Source organism: Cherax quadricarinatus, chromosome 4 (assembly GCF_038502225.1).
Source record: "Cherax quadricarinatus isolate ZL_2023a chromosome 4, ASM3850222v1, whole genome shotgun sequence".
Taxonomy (NCBI): Eukaryota; Metazoa; Arthropoda; class Malacostraca; order Decapoda; family Parastacidae; genus Cherax; species Cherax quadricarinatus.
In genome coordinates, this window is record NC_091295.1 from 27,095,858 (window position 1) to 27,112,085 (window position 16,228).

Below are 16,228 nucleotides of genomic sequence, written 5' to 3' on the forward strand. Positions count from 1 at the left end.
ATGGATGGAAATTGCTGACGATTAATATGATCGTCAATTTATATAATATTTATTATGTTAATGAATTTGTATTAGAGTAAATCATTGAATTTGTGTCTAAGTTGGAATTTCTATAATCAATTGTATATGTTGTATGCAAATTACATAAACTATTGTTTAAACATCGATGTAACATGTTTGTATGATGTGCATGTAGGTTATAATGGGTTAAGTGGTGTTTCCACCAGTGTTATATTTGTTACGTATGGTGATGCTATTTAATTTTTTTTAAGCAGCCTTGTTTTTATGATGTTTTAAATAAAATATAAAAAAAAAAAAACTCCACCCCTACCACAATAAGCCTGTCCTTCCCACTCTGCCTCTTAAACTACCACAATAACCCTCTGTTCTTCCCACACTGCCCCCACCAAAACCACAACTGTTAGTGGTATGTCATATCAACGGTATGTCAAGTAGGAGACTGTTACCTAGGAATTTAACAGTTGAGTATGAGTCGCCGATAGGTCAGTAACACTGACCCCTAGAGTTCATGCTCTGGCACCGCCCGCGGGCTTGAGGCAGTTTTGATGCAGGCATCAGTAAAACAAGACAGCCGGTAGACGACACACCACTTCTACATAATAAGCTCGAACACAGTCGCAGTCCTGTATTACTCCAATCGCCTCCATTATATTTCTCGAACCCATCCACAACAATTTTGGTGGCAGCGGCGGGATTTGCATCGATGCACGATCTGCACATTGTGCTTGACCCATATCACTGGCATGCCTGAATTGGCGATATAGTCACTAAATTCCGAGACTACCAGCTTGGTTCTGAGATTTTTCCCTATGGCTTCTGAGTATGATGATCGGTATAGTCGTACTGTACATTTGCTAGTAACATAACCAAACTGCCAGGTACTAGTGACCCAATTCCACATTTTCTCTCTCGCAGGATAGTGTGAAGTTGCCGCAGGTGTTAGAGGACCCTCAAGACAGCTTGATGCGCTAGGCCTATTCACACAAACCTGCTAGTTCATGTGGTAGTTCCTCCACAGGGAATGCCTTGTTAGAGAGCGACTACTTGAAACAGATCATGTTTTCACTTGTGGATGTCACAGGCCATCTGCAAAAAGGCGTCTCTGTAGTCACAAGTCTTTTGCAGCTATTGAACAAGAGTAGATAAGTTATAGCCTATATCTTGTACAGATATAAACAGTTATTTCAGTCACTACTTTACTATTTTTGTGTTTTGCTATACTTTGTAATCTTTGTTGGACAGTGTTATTTTGCAATTGTTGTGTGACTGTGTATCACATCACATTATTCTGCCATACTGCATAAATAAATTAGTGCCTATTCTTACACTTAGTTGCTTCAGAGAGAGAGAGAGAGAGAGAGAGAGAGAGAGAGAGAGAGAGAGAGAGAGAGAGAGAGACAGACAGACAGACAGACAGACAGACAGACAGACAGACAGTGTGTGTGTGTGTGTGTGTGTGTGTGTGTGTGTGTGTGTGTGTGTGTGTGTGTGTGTGTGTATTCACCTAATCGTGGTTGCAGGGGTCGAGACTCAGCTCCTGGCCCCCGTCTCTTCACTGATCGCTACTAGGTCCTCTCTCTCTCTGCTCCCTGAGCTTTGTCATACCTCGTCTTAAAGCTATGTATGGTTCCTGCCTCCACTACATCACTTGCTAGACTATTCCACTTCCTGACAACTCTATGACTGAAGAAATACTTCCTGATGCTTAGACTTATATACCTGTGTGTCATTCTACTTAACTGTTGGTCAATTTGTATTGTATACTGATTATTCACATCCTCTACGAGTTCTGGACCTTATTAATCAGTTGAAATTTGTGTGCACCAGCTTACCCTTGCCGTTTAACTAATCTTTACTCTTTTGTATATAATTTACTCTAGAAGCCGTAGACCACCTGTCCTCCCCTACACTGCCTCCAGCACCACAATAATAATGTGTGTCCTTCCCACACTGTCTCCACTATTACCACAAAAACTTTTTCTACCGACACTGCCGCCACCATAACCAGAATAACTCCCTATCATTTTCCCACACTGCCTCTACCACATTTCATATACCTTTGATGAGTTTTGAGTCTTTCTACTCCCGGAGTCCGGCCGTGGGCCAGGCTCGTTAAAAAGAATAATGCCAACAGAATTTGGTGTTCTCAGGCAGTCACCCATCGAAGTACTGATCAAACCCAACGTTGCTTAACTTCGCTGATCGGACGAGAAGTGGTGTGTTCAGCATAGTATGGCCTTTGACCAAAGTCACAATAATCCTCTATCTTCCCCCACACTGCCTCCACCACAGCCACAATAACATCCTATATTCTAAACACTGCTTCCACCACAGCCACAATAACCCCCTATCTTTCCACACAGCACCAGTATGGAACCCACACCTGGTCAAGCTTGTCAAGAAATTGGAGAAAATGCAGAGGTTCGCAAAGAGACTAGTCCCGGAGCTAAGGGGTATGTCCTATGAGGAGAGGTTAAGGGAAATCAACCTGACAACACTGGAGGACACGAGGGATAGGGAGGACATTATAACGACGTATAAAATACTAAAAGGAATTGACAAGGTGGACAGGGCTAGAATGTTTCAGAAATGGGATACAGGAACAATGGACACAACTGTAAGTTGAAAACTCAGATGAGCCACAGGGATGTTAGAAAATATTTCTTCAGTCACAGGGTTGTCAGGAAGTGGAACAATCTGGAAAGTAGAGGCAGGATCTATACACAGCTTCAAAAAGAGGTACGATAAAGCTCATGAAGCAGCGAGAGAGTGGGCCTAGTAGCGACCAGCAAAAAGGCGGAGTCAGGAACTGTGACTCCATCTCTACAACCACAAATAGGTAAGCACACACACGCCCCCGCCACCAAACACACACACACACACACACACACACACACACACACGTGTCTAATCGACATGTACATACACACACAACAGGCCAAGTGCCTAAGCCAAAATGGTAACTGCCTCCACCACAGCCATCATAACCCCCCATCTTTCCCACACTGCCTCCACCACAACTACAAATACTTCCAATATGCTACACCGCAACCAAAATTAGTACTCCGCCACCATCACATTTAAATCTTCTTCCCAAACTACCACCACCACCACCACAACCATCAACCCGCCCTCACATTTCTTCTACAATTACACTACCATACTTGTAGCTTACATTAAGTACAGAAAATTCCAGGGGTCACTGCCCCCCCTCGGCCTGGTCCCAGACCAAGCCTCTTGGTAGACGGTCTGATAAATCAGGTTTTTATTGCTGGCCTCACGCAGACCATTGTAGGCACCAGGTTAAATCTGCGATGTACTTTTCTTGCCTAAGTTCCAAGTAATACAGTTTAAGGGACTTGAAGTATTACCAACAATTTAGGTTCTTGACTAAATTTATATGGGAAGTAAAAGTTCCATGTACATTCTCCAGATCTGTGACCAACCAGGCTGTGATGAATATGTAAACCGGCGGGCCGCCAGCAGGAACAGCCTGGTTGACCAAACAAGTAACAGACGAGCCTAGCCTAAGGCCGGGCTCTGGGAGTAAAAAAAACCTTCGAAACTCCTTAAAATGGACTGCCATTATACAGCAATATTAGTCATCACTAGATATGCATATAATTTCCTTGCAATTGTCATGGTAACGTTGTGATTCTTGATGGTAAGATATTCAGGCAATATTACCCGTAGTTCCACACTTTCCTTTTTGCTCTATTGAGTGGTTTGAGTTTGTGTCATACTCTGTTCTAATTTTTATTTCTTCATTTTTTCAAACCAGAATAATCGAAATTTATCCTCACTGAACATCGTATTGTTTTCTGTGGCTCACTAGAACAAAGGAAGTCTGAGAAAGGAAGGAAGGAGAGGGTGATCAGTGGAGTTACTCTGGTATGAAAAAGGTATGAGAGATTAGAGGATATAAATGAGTGGAAGGAGGGAGACTGGTATGGAGAGGGGTGAGTGGAGGTAGACTACTATGGGAAGGTAAGGTTACTCATCACTATGCCCTGTCAGCTCCCTGTGGTTCTGCACCATCCTCAATGTAGGACTGCTCAGGTGTCATTCCTCTGTGTGATTCTGTCACTGCTTCTACCTTGGCATCAACGTTTATCTCTGATTTTGTCTCATTTCTCTCCGCATTCCATTCCTTTTCCATTTTGTCTGCATAAACACTTTGTACTTCTCTGATTTACTAAAGATCTTTCTCTTTCGTGGTACTCTGATTTTTGCATCTTATCAAAGACTATTTCCAGAAAATGTTTGTCCTGTATATTGGCTAGTCAGTCGGGTTTACTGTGTCCTAGATTCCACAGCCCAATCATACTATTATTGAAACTGTATATAGTGTTTGCCTCTAACATCTCTTCGTTTTGTTCGCCTCACTTAATTTTTCGAGGATCAGGTTTCCAATTTATAAATTGCCATAATTATTTAATGGAGCGAGAGATACGGAAAAAGAAAGTGTAGAATAAGCCCAGTAAGAAGCAAGGGCGCCATAGAGAATACTGTTAACATCCGAGGTCCACAGCTATTCAACATGTCACCACCAGATATCAAAAATATTGCTGAAATATAAGTGGACGTTTTCGAGAGGAAACTAGAAAAGTTTCTGCAGTAAATGCCAGATGTGAAGGCTAAGTGGGCCTGGGGGTAGGTGGGGGGAGATGCCAAAGCCTGGATATTTATACTGCCACCAGGTAACCCTAGCCTAAGGCTGGACTTCTAGAGCAGAACTCTGGAAACCAGTCACTGGTATGTCACAGGTAACTTGTAAGTGAACCAGAGGTCAAGCTGCCCATATTTCACCATACAAAGCAGACCACAAACCTCACCAAAATGGCGATGCTTTCTTTTACCCTGTCACCATCATTAGCTTTCACATATCCAGGCTTATAATTTACATAAGATTACCATAACTTGGGTCAGAGATCACTTGTGTCATGAATAATGTTTGGATTCCTTTCCCAGAGCCCACCTCCAGAGGCATAAATGATGCCACCCTCTACAAGACCTTCTTTAATGTCTCCCAACGCCTACGACACACCCAGAATATATTCTCCTACTTTCCTGATCATCGCCTCTGCAGCCCGAGCCCGGTTATGTTCACCTGGTTAAAAACCTAATCAATCAGGTTGTTGGTGCTGGCCACACACAGCCCAACACCGGTACCACACGCCGGTTGGTCAGGAATTAACTTTCGAACAGCTAAGAGTTTGTTTTAATTCCCCTGATGTATGAAGGGAGGTTGTCAATAAGTCTTACTCCTTTACACTTATTGAGATACCTCTTAGTTTACTCACTGTACCCCCACTTTTTGTTGAAGGTTATTTGCACCGTCTGCCAAACTTCTTGTTCTCGAAGGGAGTGATTTCGGTGTGTAGATTTAGGACTTACGAATCCAAAATTTTCCATTTGTAAATTATGATGTATCTTTCTCGCTCATGTTCCAATGTGAAGTAAATTAAAGAGTAAGCAATAATTATTAAAGTCTGGAGAATGAGAGGAAGATGATGCCTGATCACAAAAACTGTGGCACTTACGCTGAAAAATATGATACTAGCACGACTAACCTTACTGATAAGACCAGCAACCAGGAGTCCTAGGCCAGGACTGGGCTGCAAAGGCAATGATCTCCAAAAGCAACAACAAATAGTCAACACAAGTGCATGAAGAAGATTGAAAAAGCAACAGAATGGCGTGGGAATGAAAACTGGAAGAATAAAGTTGGAGTGCTTGAGGACAGTGAGTAAAATGATGTAACAAGGTAGTTGGACATAACAGAAAGTAAAGAATTTTAACTGGGAAAAAAAATCAACAGGGTAGTAAAGGAATATAACAAAACAGCATAGGGAATATACAACAAAATAGTAAAGGGATATATAACAAAATAGTAAAGGGATATTTAATAAGACAGTAAAGGGATATTACAAGATAGTAAGGAGATATAGCAACGTAGTAAAGAAATTTAACAGAGTTGTAACGAGATACAACAGCGATATAGACTGGAACACCGTAGTTTACTAACAGCCCCTCTGAAGGTAGGCCATATCGCAGAACTGCAGAATGCACAGAGAACCTTCACTGCCTGTATAAATGAAGTCAAACACCTAAATCGTTGGGAACATAGGCGTAAGTACATCACAATTTACACCTGGAAAATTCTTGGAGGAATTGGCCCCCAATTTGCACAATGATATCACTTCCTACAAAGCAAAAGACTCGGCAGTGCAAAATACCTCACAATGAAAAACAGGTATGGTGTGGGAATGTTTTGAATTCTCATGTGGCAGTGTTCTCCATAGTGTCTACATGAGACAGTGAGGCTTGAGACTACTATCCCCTCACTACTAAGTGGGAGAAAGGGAGTTTAACGACGTTTTCCCACCACCTTGAGAAGCGAGTTTCATGCTAATAGAGTGCCATGTGCCATGGTTACACTTGTAATATTAGAAATGAGACCTATTTGTCAATAAAGTATCAGAACTGTGGTGAGTTTTACAAATGACATAATGGGTGACGTCCAGACATGTTGAGAGCACTTAATTAGTCCTCTTTACTGCCAATAGTTGGTAACATTGCCGGTATTTAGGCCTGGAGTCAGCAGTCTTTGGTTTTGTACCAATCACTACACATCATGATGTTTGTCTTCGGTGACATGAGCATCAGAGAGCCGGATTAATATATTCGCCAGCCTCGAATTTGACATATGCTCCAGATGAATATTCAGTGATGTGCATGAGAGAGTACTAAGACTCATTTAAATGTCATTAGCGGACTTTCCACACTCTCGGAAGTGGACTGTGACTTCAAAGGTATTGCCAACTTGTTAGTTAAGGAGAATGAGCGTCAGATATAATGATGGACAACATTCAGATTTGACGACTGCTAAGTATTTAGCAGGACGAGTCCAAGACCACCAAACCCTCAGAAATAATACACCTGAGGGTTCATATGAAATTTCTCTCCTTACTTCGTTCACTGAGTAAACTGTACAACGTAGGTAGGGGCCTGATTAATATATGGTTGGTATAGGGCAAGCTAGGTGAATATACTTTAGAGCTCGTCAAGTGTCAATTTCCACTTGCCGTATTTCTAGTCTCATGCCAACCCAAGCTTCATTCAACGACATATTACGCTGGAACATTTAGTCTGGTAATGAAGCAGGAACCAGGTGTCATCAAGGACATCAAACTGGTAAGTACACACAAATGTGTAATTTTGATACCCACCTGTGAAGGCATGCACCATTTACTTTTTAAAAGCTCGTAGAGAGGCTGGCGGGATAGCTGAATAGACTGACACTAATTAACAGCGTCATTCAAGTATACACAAGCAAAATATCAATTTTTTTACTGATACCGATACACAGTTTTAGGTCGATGGGAATACTGATATCCAAATTAACCGATACCTAACAATACCGATACTTTGGAATATTCCTAACCGCGAGTACACTGAAATAATGAGATACATATGAGTAGGGAAGGGGAAGGAAGTAGAGGGAAGGTGGACATGGGACAACAAAGAGAAAAAGGGAGAAAAAGATGAGGGAAGGAGTAGGTAAAGGGTAATAGATGAGGAAGAGGAAGAAGGGGAGAGGGAGTTACGTAAGAATTTGTTAGGATGATGTGAAGAGGTAAATGGCTGAATCAGGAAACAGAGGAGAGGGATGCAGCAAAAGATATATCAGCTGAGAATTCTGTGAGGTTACCTGTAGTAGTCTTCAGGGGTCACAGCAACCGTGGCCCTGATCGCCCAGGGAAGAAGATAATAAATGTGTGCAGGAAAGAACTAAAGGCCTGGATACTTGTCCACCAGTCCCAACCTTCTTCACCATGAAGAAGAAATCGTGATAGGTAAAATATATGTATATGCCATCTTTATATCAACAATGTATGTTTTAAACTTTTTGTACCATATTATGTAATAAAATATACCTATTGGTAAAAAAGAATGAAAAGATGGGGTGGTAGGGGAAGTGGAATATTCAAACGGCTTCAGGAAGAAATCCAAATATTCTTCCTTGAAGCCTTTTTATCCACTTCTCGAAGGCTGTGGGTCCTACAATTTACACCAGAGGTGGACCCCATCCTGTATATATATATATATATATATATATATATATATATATATATATATATATATATATATATATATATATATATATATATATATACAGGACAAGCCACGGGGGAGATGGGGACAATCTTTAGCTCAAGATTTCCAACCCTCCCCCGTGGCTTGTCCTGTAAATATATATATATATATATATATATATATATATATATATATATATATATATATATATATATATATATATATATATATATATATGCTGTTGTGCTTCGGGTCATTTTTTAGAATGTGAGACACAATAGCCGACCATCTACTAGATATCTAGTTACAGGCGAGTGAACAAAAGCAGCAGGTGTGAGAAGACTTGTCTATATGTTTCCTCTAGCCCGGTGCTGCTCACTTGTGAACCAAACACTCCATCACTGAGCTAGGAGTTGTGCACCTCACTCTGGTGAGCTAGGTGAGGGAGGGAGGTGAGGAAGAGAGGAAAGTGAGGTGAGAAAGGAGGGTGAGGAAGAATACCTGAAGGATACTTTGAGGATGTTTTCGGTGGGGGGAGGGGGGTCAACATCTGGGTGGTGCGGTCCCAGACTAGGCCCCCTGGTGGATCAACCAGGCTGTCACTGCTAGCCGCATGCAGTCCCTCGTAGGAGCCACAGCTCTGATAGTCAGGCACTGATTTGAAGCACTTACCAATAAACATATCCTGCTGCCGTTATATGGTGTAAGTGCAATTCTGGTCATATGTTAGATGTTATTTCCATCCATAAGTTCTTTTTGATCATAGAAATTTGCAGTTTTTCTTCTCACGTGCTGTACTGTGTGTGTCCAGTCTACTTGGGTGGAACTCGAGTCTGTATCGGAGTTTATCACTGTTCTCTCTTGCTCTAATTCTTCTCATTAGTTTAACATCGTCAGTAAACAGTGCCACATAGGACTCAATCCCCTCTGGTAGGTCATTTATGTATATCAATAACAGAAAGGGTCCTATCACTGATCCTTGCGGAACCCCCTCTCGTTATTCCCATTCGGACGTCTCATACTTTATTGTTACTATTGTTACTCACTTTTAACCCTCTGCTTGTCATTCAGATTTCAAGACTCTCTGGCGTGGTATGTATACTACGATTTTCTACAGTCCAAGAAAATGCAGTTCATCCAACCTTATCTTTTTTCTTTTATTGTTGAGAGTGTCGTAGAATTCCAGCAAACTGTGTGCGCGCGCGCGTGCGCGTATGTTTGTGCATGTATATGGACTCACCTACTTGTGGCTGCAGGGGTCGATTCGTAGCTCCTGGTCCCGCCTCTTCGCTGGTCGTTACTAGATCCACTCTCTCACTGCTCCAAGAGCTTTATCTTGTGTGTGTGTGTGTGTGCAAGTGCATGTGCGTGTGCAAGTGCATGTGCGTGTGCATGTGTGCGTGCTCGCACCTAGCCACTGAAATCAGCTATGACAATGCGAGTCTGCATAAAACCCTCAGAAACAGGACTTGTGGAAACGGGTTTTCGTTTTAAGTCAAAGTAGCAAAAATGTTACTCTTTAAACTGTTTACCATATTACCATTGATATGCTTAGTCACGTCAGTAGATCAATGTCACTCAAATTTATAGTGTAACTACTCATGCTTAGTAAGACATAACTGGAGAATAAGACCTATTGTAATAAGACCTATTGTTTATAAGGTTGGTGGTATTAAGCCAGTCAACGTAGTAGCTAGTTCAACTCCAGAGTGTGAGCAGCCTACTGGACAACTAAGTGTTGTTGTCACGGAACCCATTTAAAGTAGGGTAACGCAATGTTGGTGAAGGGCTCTTGATCCAGGAATTAAACCTAACCTAATAGACTCAATAATTTTTTCTCCACTATAGGAAAAAACCTTGCCAATAAAAACCCAAGCTCAGATACCCCACCCAATGACTACCTCACTGGCAATTACCCGAACACACTGTTCCTAGCTCCGACTAACCCTACTGAAGTCTCCCTTATTATCAACACACTAAAAAACAAGACAGGAGATTTAAATACCTTACCACCCTTTATATACAAAAAAGCGTCACAAGTACTATCACCAATCATTGCAACACTCTTTAACAAATCCATAGAATCCTCTGCCTTCCCTACAGTTCTCAAAATAGCAAGGGGTCACCCCGATCCATAAAGGAGGAGACCACACAGACTTCAATAACTATAAGCCAATATCCAACTTACACCCTCTCTCTAAAATCTTCGAAAAATTAATTCATAAGCGAATCTATTCCTACCTCATCTCCCACAACATACTCAACCCCTGTCAATTTGGGTTCAGGCCTAATAAAAATACTAATGATGTTATTATACACATCCTAGAACACACATACACTGCAATAGAGAAAAAAGAAGTCCCACTGGGGATCTTCAGTGACTTACGTAAAGCTTTTGATACAGCTGACCATGACTTGCTCCATATAAAATTGTCGCACTATGGTATAAGAGGGCACTCCCTCAACTACCTAAAGTCTTACCTCAGCAACAGAAGCCAATATGTATACACAAACGGGGCAAACTCTTCGGCACAGCCAATTACAGTTGGTGTCCCACAGGGAAGTGTCCTAGGCCCTCTTCTCTTTCTCATATACATAAATGACCTACCAAATGCATCGCAACTACTCAAACCCACACTATTTGCAGATGACACTACACCAACAAAAGGCTGCAGTCAGAATAACAAATTCCCACTACAGGCAGCACACTCCACCAATATTCAAAACTCTAAACCTACTCACCATACAAAACATCCATACTTTTTACTGCACCTACTACATTCATAGAACACTTAACTCTGATATAAACCCTCCCCTCAAACGTCTCCTTACCAACCTCAACAGAACACATGACCATAACACAAGGCACAGATCACTCTGATGTTCCTCGTGTCCATCTCACACTATGCAAAAACTCAATGCACATAAAAGGCCCTAAAATCTGGAATTCATTACCTGTGAATATAAAAGAAACACTGTTTATAAATTCAAGTCTCTTCTCAAAAATCACTTACTCACCCACAACTAAATAAATACTGAATAATTGTATCTCGTAAATGTTTCTCATTACTTTATCTCATAAATGTCTAACCTGTGACCCAATCAAACTTTATTTTTTAATTACATTACCTAACAGAATACTCCATTCTACTGAGCGCACAGCAACACAGTAAATGACCATATGACCTGTCTTTGTATTACTCATTTGTGCTAAATTGTTATCTGTTTACAATAATGTTTTTACCACTGAATATATCATTGCTTAGTTAATCTTAAGTTAATTTTAAGCCTGCCCATAATGCTCTGCATACAAGGGGCTTTGGCATGTTGCACTGTAATAACTGTATTCCTTTGTACCTCACTGTATCATGTTCAAATTAATAAATAAATAAATAAATAAATAAATAAATAAAAGAGTATTGTCATTGGCTTGGCATTCCTTGTTTTGAAGATTTTAGTTATCCTTGCGGTTGTGATAGTGTTACTGTTATAATCCTACAGGGAGAGTTCTGACATAATCACTTCCAGGTCTCTCACATTAAGTGGCCTTACGCGCTACTGAATGATTCGAGTTTTATACTCTATTGTAGTCTTTGTTTCCTCACTCTTTACATAATGGAGTAGCTGAAAGTTGTCCTCATCGAACATCATATTCTTGTCAGTGGCCCACTGGAAAACTTCGTGTATGTTAGCTTGGAGGTTCGATGTGTCCTCAATTAGATGCTACTCTTAGACAGGTTCTAGTATCTTCTGCAAAAGATATGGTGCTATGATTTATTATACAATGTCGGATATAAGAATGATGAAGAGAACAGGAGCCAGGCCTGTGCCATAGGGAACAGAGTGTTTCACTAACAAGTCACTGATAAATTACAGGCAAAATAGCCAGGGCCAGGAAATAACAAGTTGTAATATGAAAATTTTGAAAATCGGGAGACCACACCAGCGATATATCCTTCAAAGCACGTGTGTTCTCTCTCATCTAGATTCTAAAATACTGTTGTGCTCATAGCTCCAGTCAAGGCAAGAAAGACATTCGAGCTGGAAAATATAGAGAGATCATTTACTGCCAGCATAGAATCAATAAAACATCTAAACTACTAGGAACGCCTCGAAGCACTCTGAATATATTCTTTGGAACGGAGACGAAAGCTATATAATATACATATATATGGAAAATACCCGCGGGCCAGGCCCCTAATCTACATACTGCCATAACTTATTGGAGTGAGAGATACGGGAAGAAGTGTAGAATAAACCCGGTGAAAAGCACAGTTACCGAACACTGTACAAATATCCGTGGTTCATGGTTCATAACTTCTTCTAGCTGATATAAGAAATAATGTCCGAACGAAGGTAGATGCCAAGTTAACCAGGTTGTGATGGCTTAACAGGTCCGGGGGCCGAGGGCAGCAACAGCCAGCCTAATCAAGCAAAGCCGCAAGAATTTAAGTGCTCTCGAAACAGGTCTCTGGTATGCTTGTTTATATTGGTCTCTTGTCTACCTCACGAGTCTTTCTCGGATAACACAATGTTTTATACATTCTTCTTCCTTATCTGCTTTAAATTAAAATCACCAAATATGATGATCTTTGAAGACGGGTTTATAAGATTTTCGAGGCAATGTTTGATTTTTTTTTTAGTAACTGATGTTTATGCTGCTCCGAATTTGCATTTTTATTTGATTACAAAGAACAATGACTAAATAATCACAAAATGGATGTTGCCTGAATCCATGGAAGAGTAGCCCTAAAACTCTTATATTGCTTTTCGCTTTTCATTTCTAGTACTTCGACTACATCGTTTGTGTAACGTACAGACCGAAACACGTTATGGTCTGTTCGTCTTATAACAGGTTTTAATACGAGTTCCTCTTAAAAGCTGCAAACACAGCAGCTGACTGTAAGAAACGCCAAATATTATTTCCTGATAGTATATGAGTACAATTTGTATTCAAGAATATATGAATAGTTGAGCACTGCAGCAGGCTTACTGGCTCATATTAGGTAAGTTCTGTCATGTTAGTGATGGCATACAACAGCGACAAGTTGATGCAAAGGTAGTAGTGTTAGAATTCAGGGGTCGGCAACCCCCGGCCCGCGGGCCACATCCGGCCCGCGTGAGGTTTTCGTCCGGCCAGCCAACTTCACACCTGGGTAAGTTATTTCGTATCCTCCCTACTTAGAGTTTTTCATTTGAGTTTGTTATCTGGCGGTAAAACAACTGTACAGTAGGTGTCTGCATTCAATAATAATGTTTATTTAATTATTTGTGATAAATTGTGTTAACTAGTATTAGAATTAGGCCAAAATTGGTTTAAAAAACTAATGGCAACTCTGAGTTCGAGAAATTGTTTTTATATTACATTTAATAACATGTCCCTCCTCCTAGAGACTGTCTGGCTCTCTCTCACTATATCAGTCATGACACAAGGTGGGGACTAACTACCTCCTATCAAGGATAAGTATAAGATACTTCCAGGGATCAGCGCCCCCGCGGCTAAGTCCTAGATCACGCCTCCCGATGAATCAAGACTTGATCAACCAGGCTGTTACTGCAAACCGCACGCAGTGCAAAGTACGAACCACAGCCTAGCTGGTTAGAAACTGATTCCCCTTATGGACGGAAGGGGGAGGAGGCGGCGCTGAAGAAACGGCGACCAATGACACTCAAGGACTTCTCTTTTAGTTTACTCGTAGCTCCATTGCTTTTTGTTGAGTTATTTTGCACCTTCTGCCAAGTCACTTGCTTTCACAAGGAGTGATTCCTGAATTGTCCATGAACTAATCACCTCAAAATTACTACTACTGTTCCAAGTGCTTTATTCGCCTATATTCAACTGAAGAAGCCTGGTGTGCAAGCAATAAAGTTATTACTCAGTGCTGCACATGTCTTACTCATTAGGAAGGCTCGACTGACACTCAATCATTCCCACTCATATCTCTATCTAATGAATCTTTAAAGTTATCTAAGGTATTAGCTTCAATGACACTACCTTGCAGTTGGCTCTACAACTCTATTACCAAACCTATGTTTGCACACACGCACGCGCGCTCACACACACACACACACACACATCTCAGTAGTAGTAACCAGTTACCAGTCTAGTAACCAGTTACCGTAACCGTCCGTTGATTCAACTCATATTGTGCTGAGCTGACACTATTTCAAAACACCCACTACGGGGTACTGGCCAGCCGGCTAGGCAGTTTTACGAGTGTAGCCAAGGAGATAGGTACGGCTGCGGGCACTCTCCACATAACAGTAATTATACGTATAACAGCCTACGTGAGTATTTCTACCCTAATCCACGTATCGAACTCCCACATGATAAATGGTGTGCAGCGGTGTGGAGCGTGGATTTACGTTTTTAAGGGTAATTCAAGGCGTTTGAAGACTGTTGTGAGTAGCCGGCAGGGTCAAAGGTGAATGCCCTCCCCTCACACCCTCCAGCCAGCAGCTTATACCCTCACTCACTACCTACTGCCTGCAAGCCTGTTGCAGCCGTTTCAAGCTTCCTGGCTTAGTTCGTGTGCTAATTGCTTCAATCTCCGAGGGGTTGACCCGGATTTTGCAATTAAGCCAGTCAGTAAGCCAGACTGTGGAAGTGAACGCCAGTCAGCCTATCATCCAGCCTGTCTCCTGTCATCCAACTGCTCCTCCGTGCTTTGTGCATCGTTACACGTCTTCCAGTCATCCATTCTCGTGGGGTAAGCCAGTCAGCCAACCCAGCTTCTAACCCAGCTGAGAGAGAGAAGTAAGCCACGCAGTAAGAAGTAAGCCAAGTTCCTCTGAAGTATTGTGTATCTCGCTTTGTGCTTCCTGCTGGATGCTAAGAGTGGTTTTTACCATTCCTGTGGCATAAAGTGGGTTAAGACATCTTCGTGGGTGAGAGGGGTACGCGGCAGCCTCACCGTCCCCCCCCCCCACCAAACTCTCCCACCACCCGGGGTGCGCGGCAGAAGCATCCACCCACCACCACCACCAGCCATCCACTCATCTACCTGTGGTTGTTTGCACCCTTGTACCGGGTCCTAGTACTGTTTTGGCTCACATAATTGGTCAAGAGATTGTAGCTGGTGCCAACGAGATAAAGCCAGTTATGTGAGTTCGTCTAGAACGCACATTTCTTCACGACTACAGTGAATGTAGGTGACGTCAGCCATCACCGCGCGGGACACCAGACACCCGCCCCCCCAACAGTACTCACCGTCCGTCTTCTACTCTCGACTTCAGTGATAATTTCTTGAGACATTTTTCTTGCATTTAAAGACATTTGCGTGTGTGAGACATTTATAGTAAATTTGCTTGTGTACTCTAAACCTTGTGTTTTTCAGTGTAAACGCAGTATTCTTTGACTCAGTATTTTTTTTACAATATTTTTTCAGTGTTTTCACTTATCTTAGATTTTTCTGCTGTGTTTTTCTTTATGCTACTCCTGTCTGTAGTAAGTATTATTGTGTAGTGTACCAGTCAGTCACCCTGTGTGAAGTGATTCAATTTTTTTTTATTGTATTCTTTCAGCGTTGTATTCTGCAGTGATATTCACCCCAGTATACCAAATTTTCCATTTATTTCTATGTGTGTCATTTTTTTTCGTATGCCAACAGTGTCTCATTTCTCTAATTTTTTCGCAGACTGTGTACCATTATTTTTGCCAGCAAAATTTTTGTCGTATCAGTCACAGCAAGATTTTTGTTGTATCAGTCACAGCAGGATTTTGTTGTAAGAATATTAATTTAAGAAGTGTGCTCCGTCATTGTAAGTGTTATATTCCCTGTTTTGTACCTGTGTTTTAATTTTTTTTCATATTTTTATATTCTTGAACAAATTCACTCTTGATGTAATTTCAATTACTTTTAACGTAAAGTGTTTTTCTTACTCTGTTTGAGTAAATTGTTTTGTCTAATTTACAATTAAGAGTTAAAGTGTTCAATCAGTTTATTTTTTTTTGATCTTCATAATTTTAATTCATTATTTTACCTGAGTTTTCCCAGTGACACTTTATTACTGCAGTGATTATTTCTATACTTTATTTTGTTGCACTTGTTCTGAAGTGAATTATTTTTGAACTTGTTCTGCAGTGAGTTATTTTCTTTTATTGATA

At 41.2% G+C, this 16,228-nt stretch overlaps 1 protein-coding gene and 1 pseudogene across 1 annotated transcript in view; both read right to left on the minus strand.

The window, feature by feature from the left end:
* LOC138854141 (uncharacterized) overlaps positions 1 to 16,228 on the minus strand; it is a 132,811-nt gene that overhangs the window by 67,588 nt on the left and 48,995 nt on the right. The gene's annotated exons all lie outside the window — the stretch shown is intronic.
* On the minus strand, positions 2,147 to 2,265 carry LOC128684603 (5S ribosomal RNA; annotated as a pseudogene).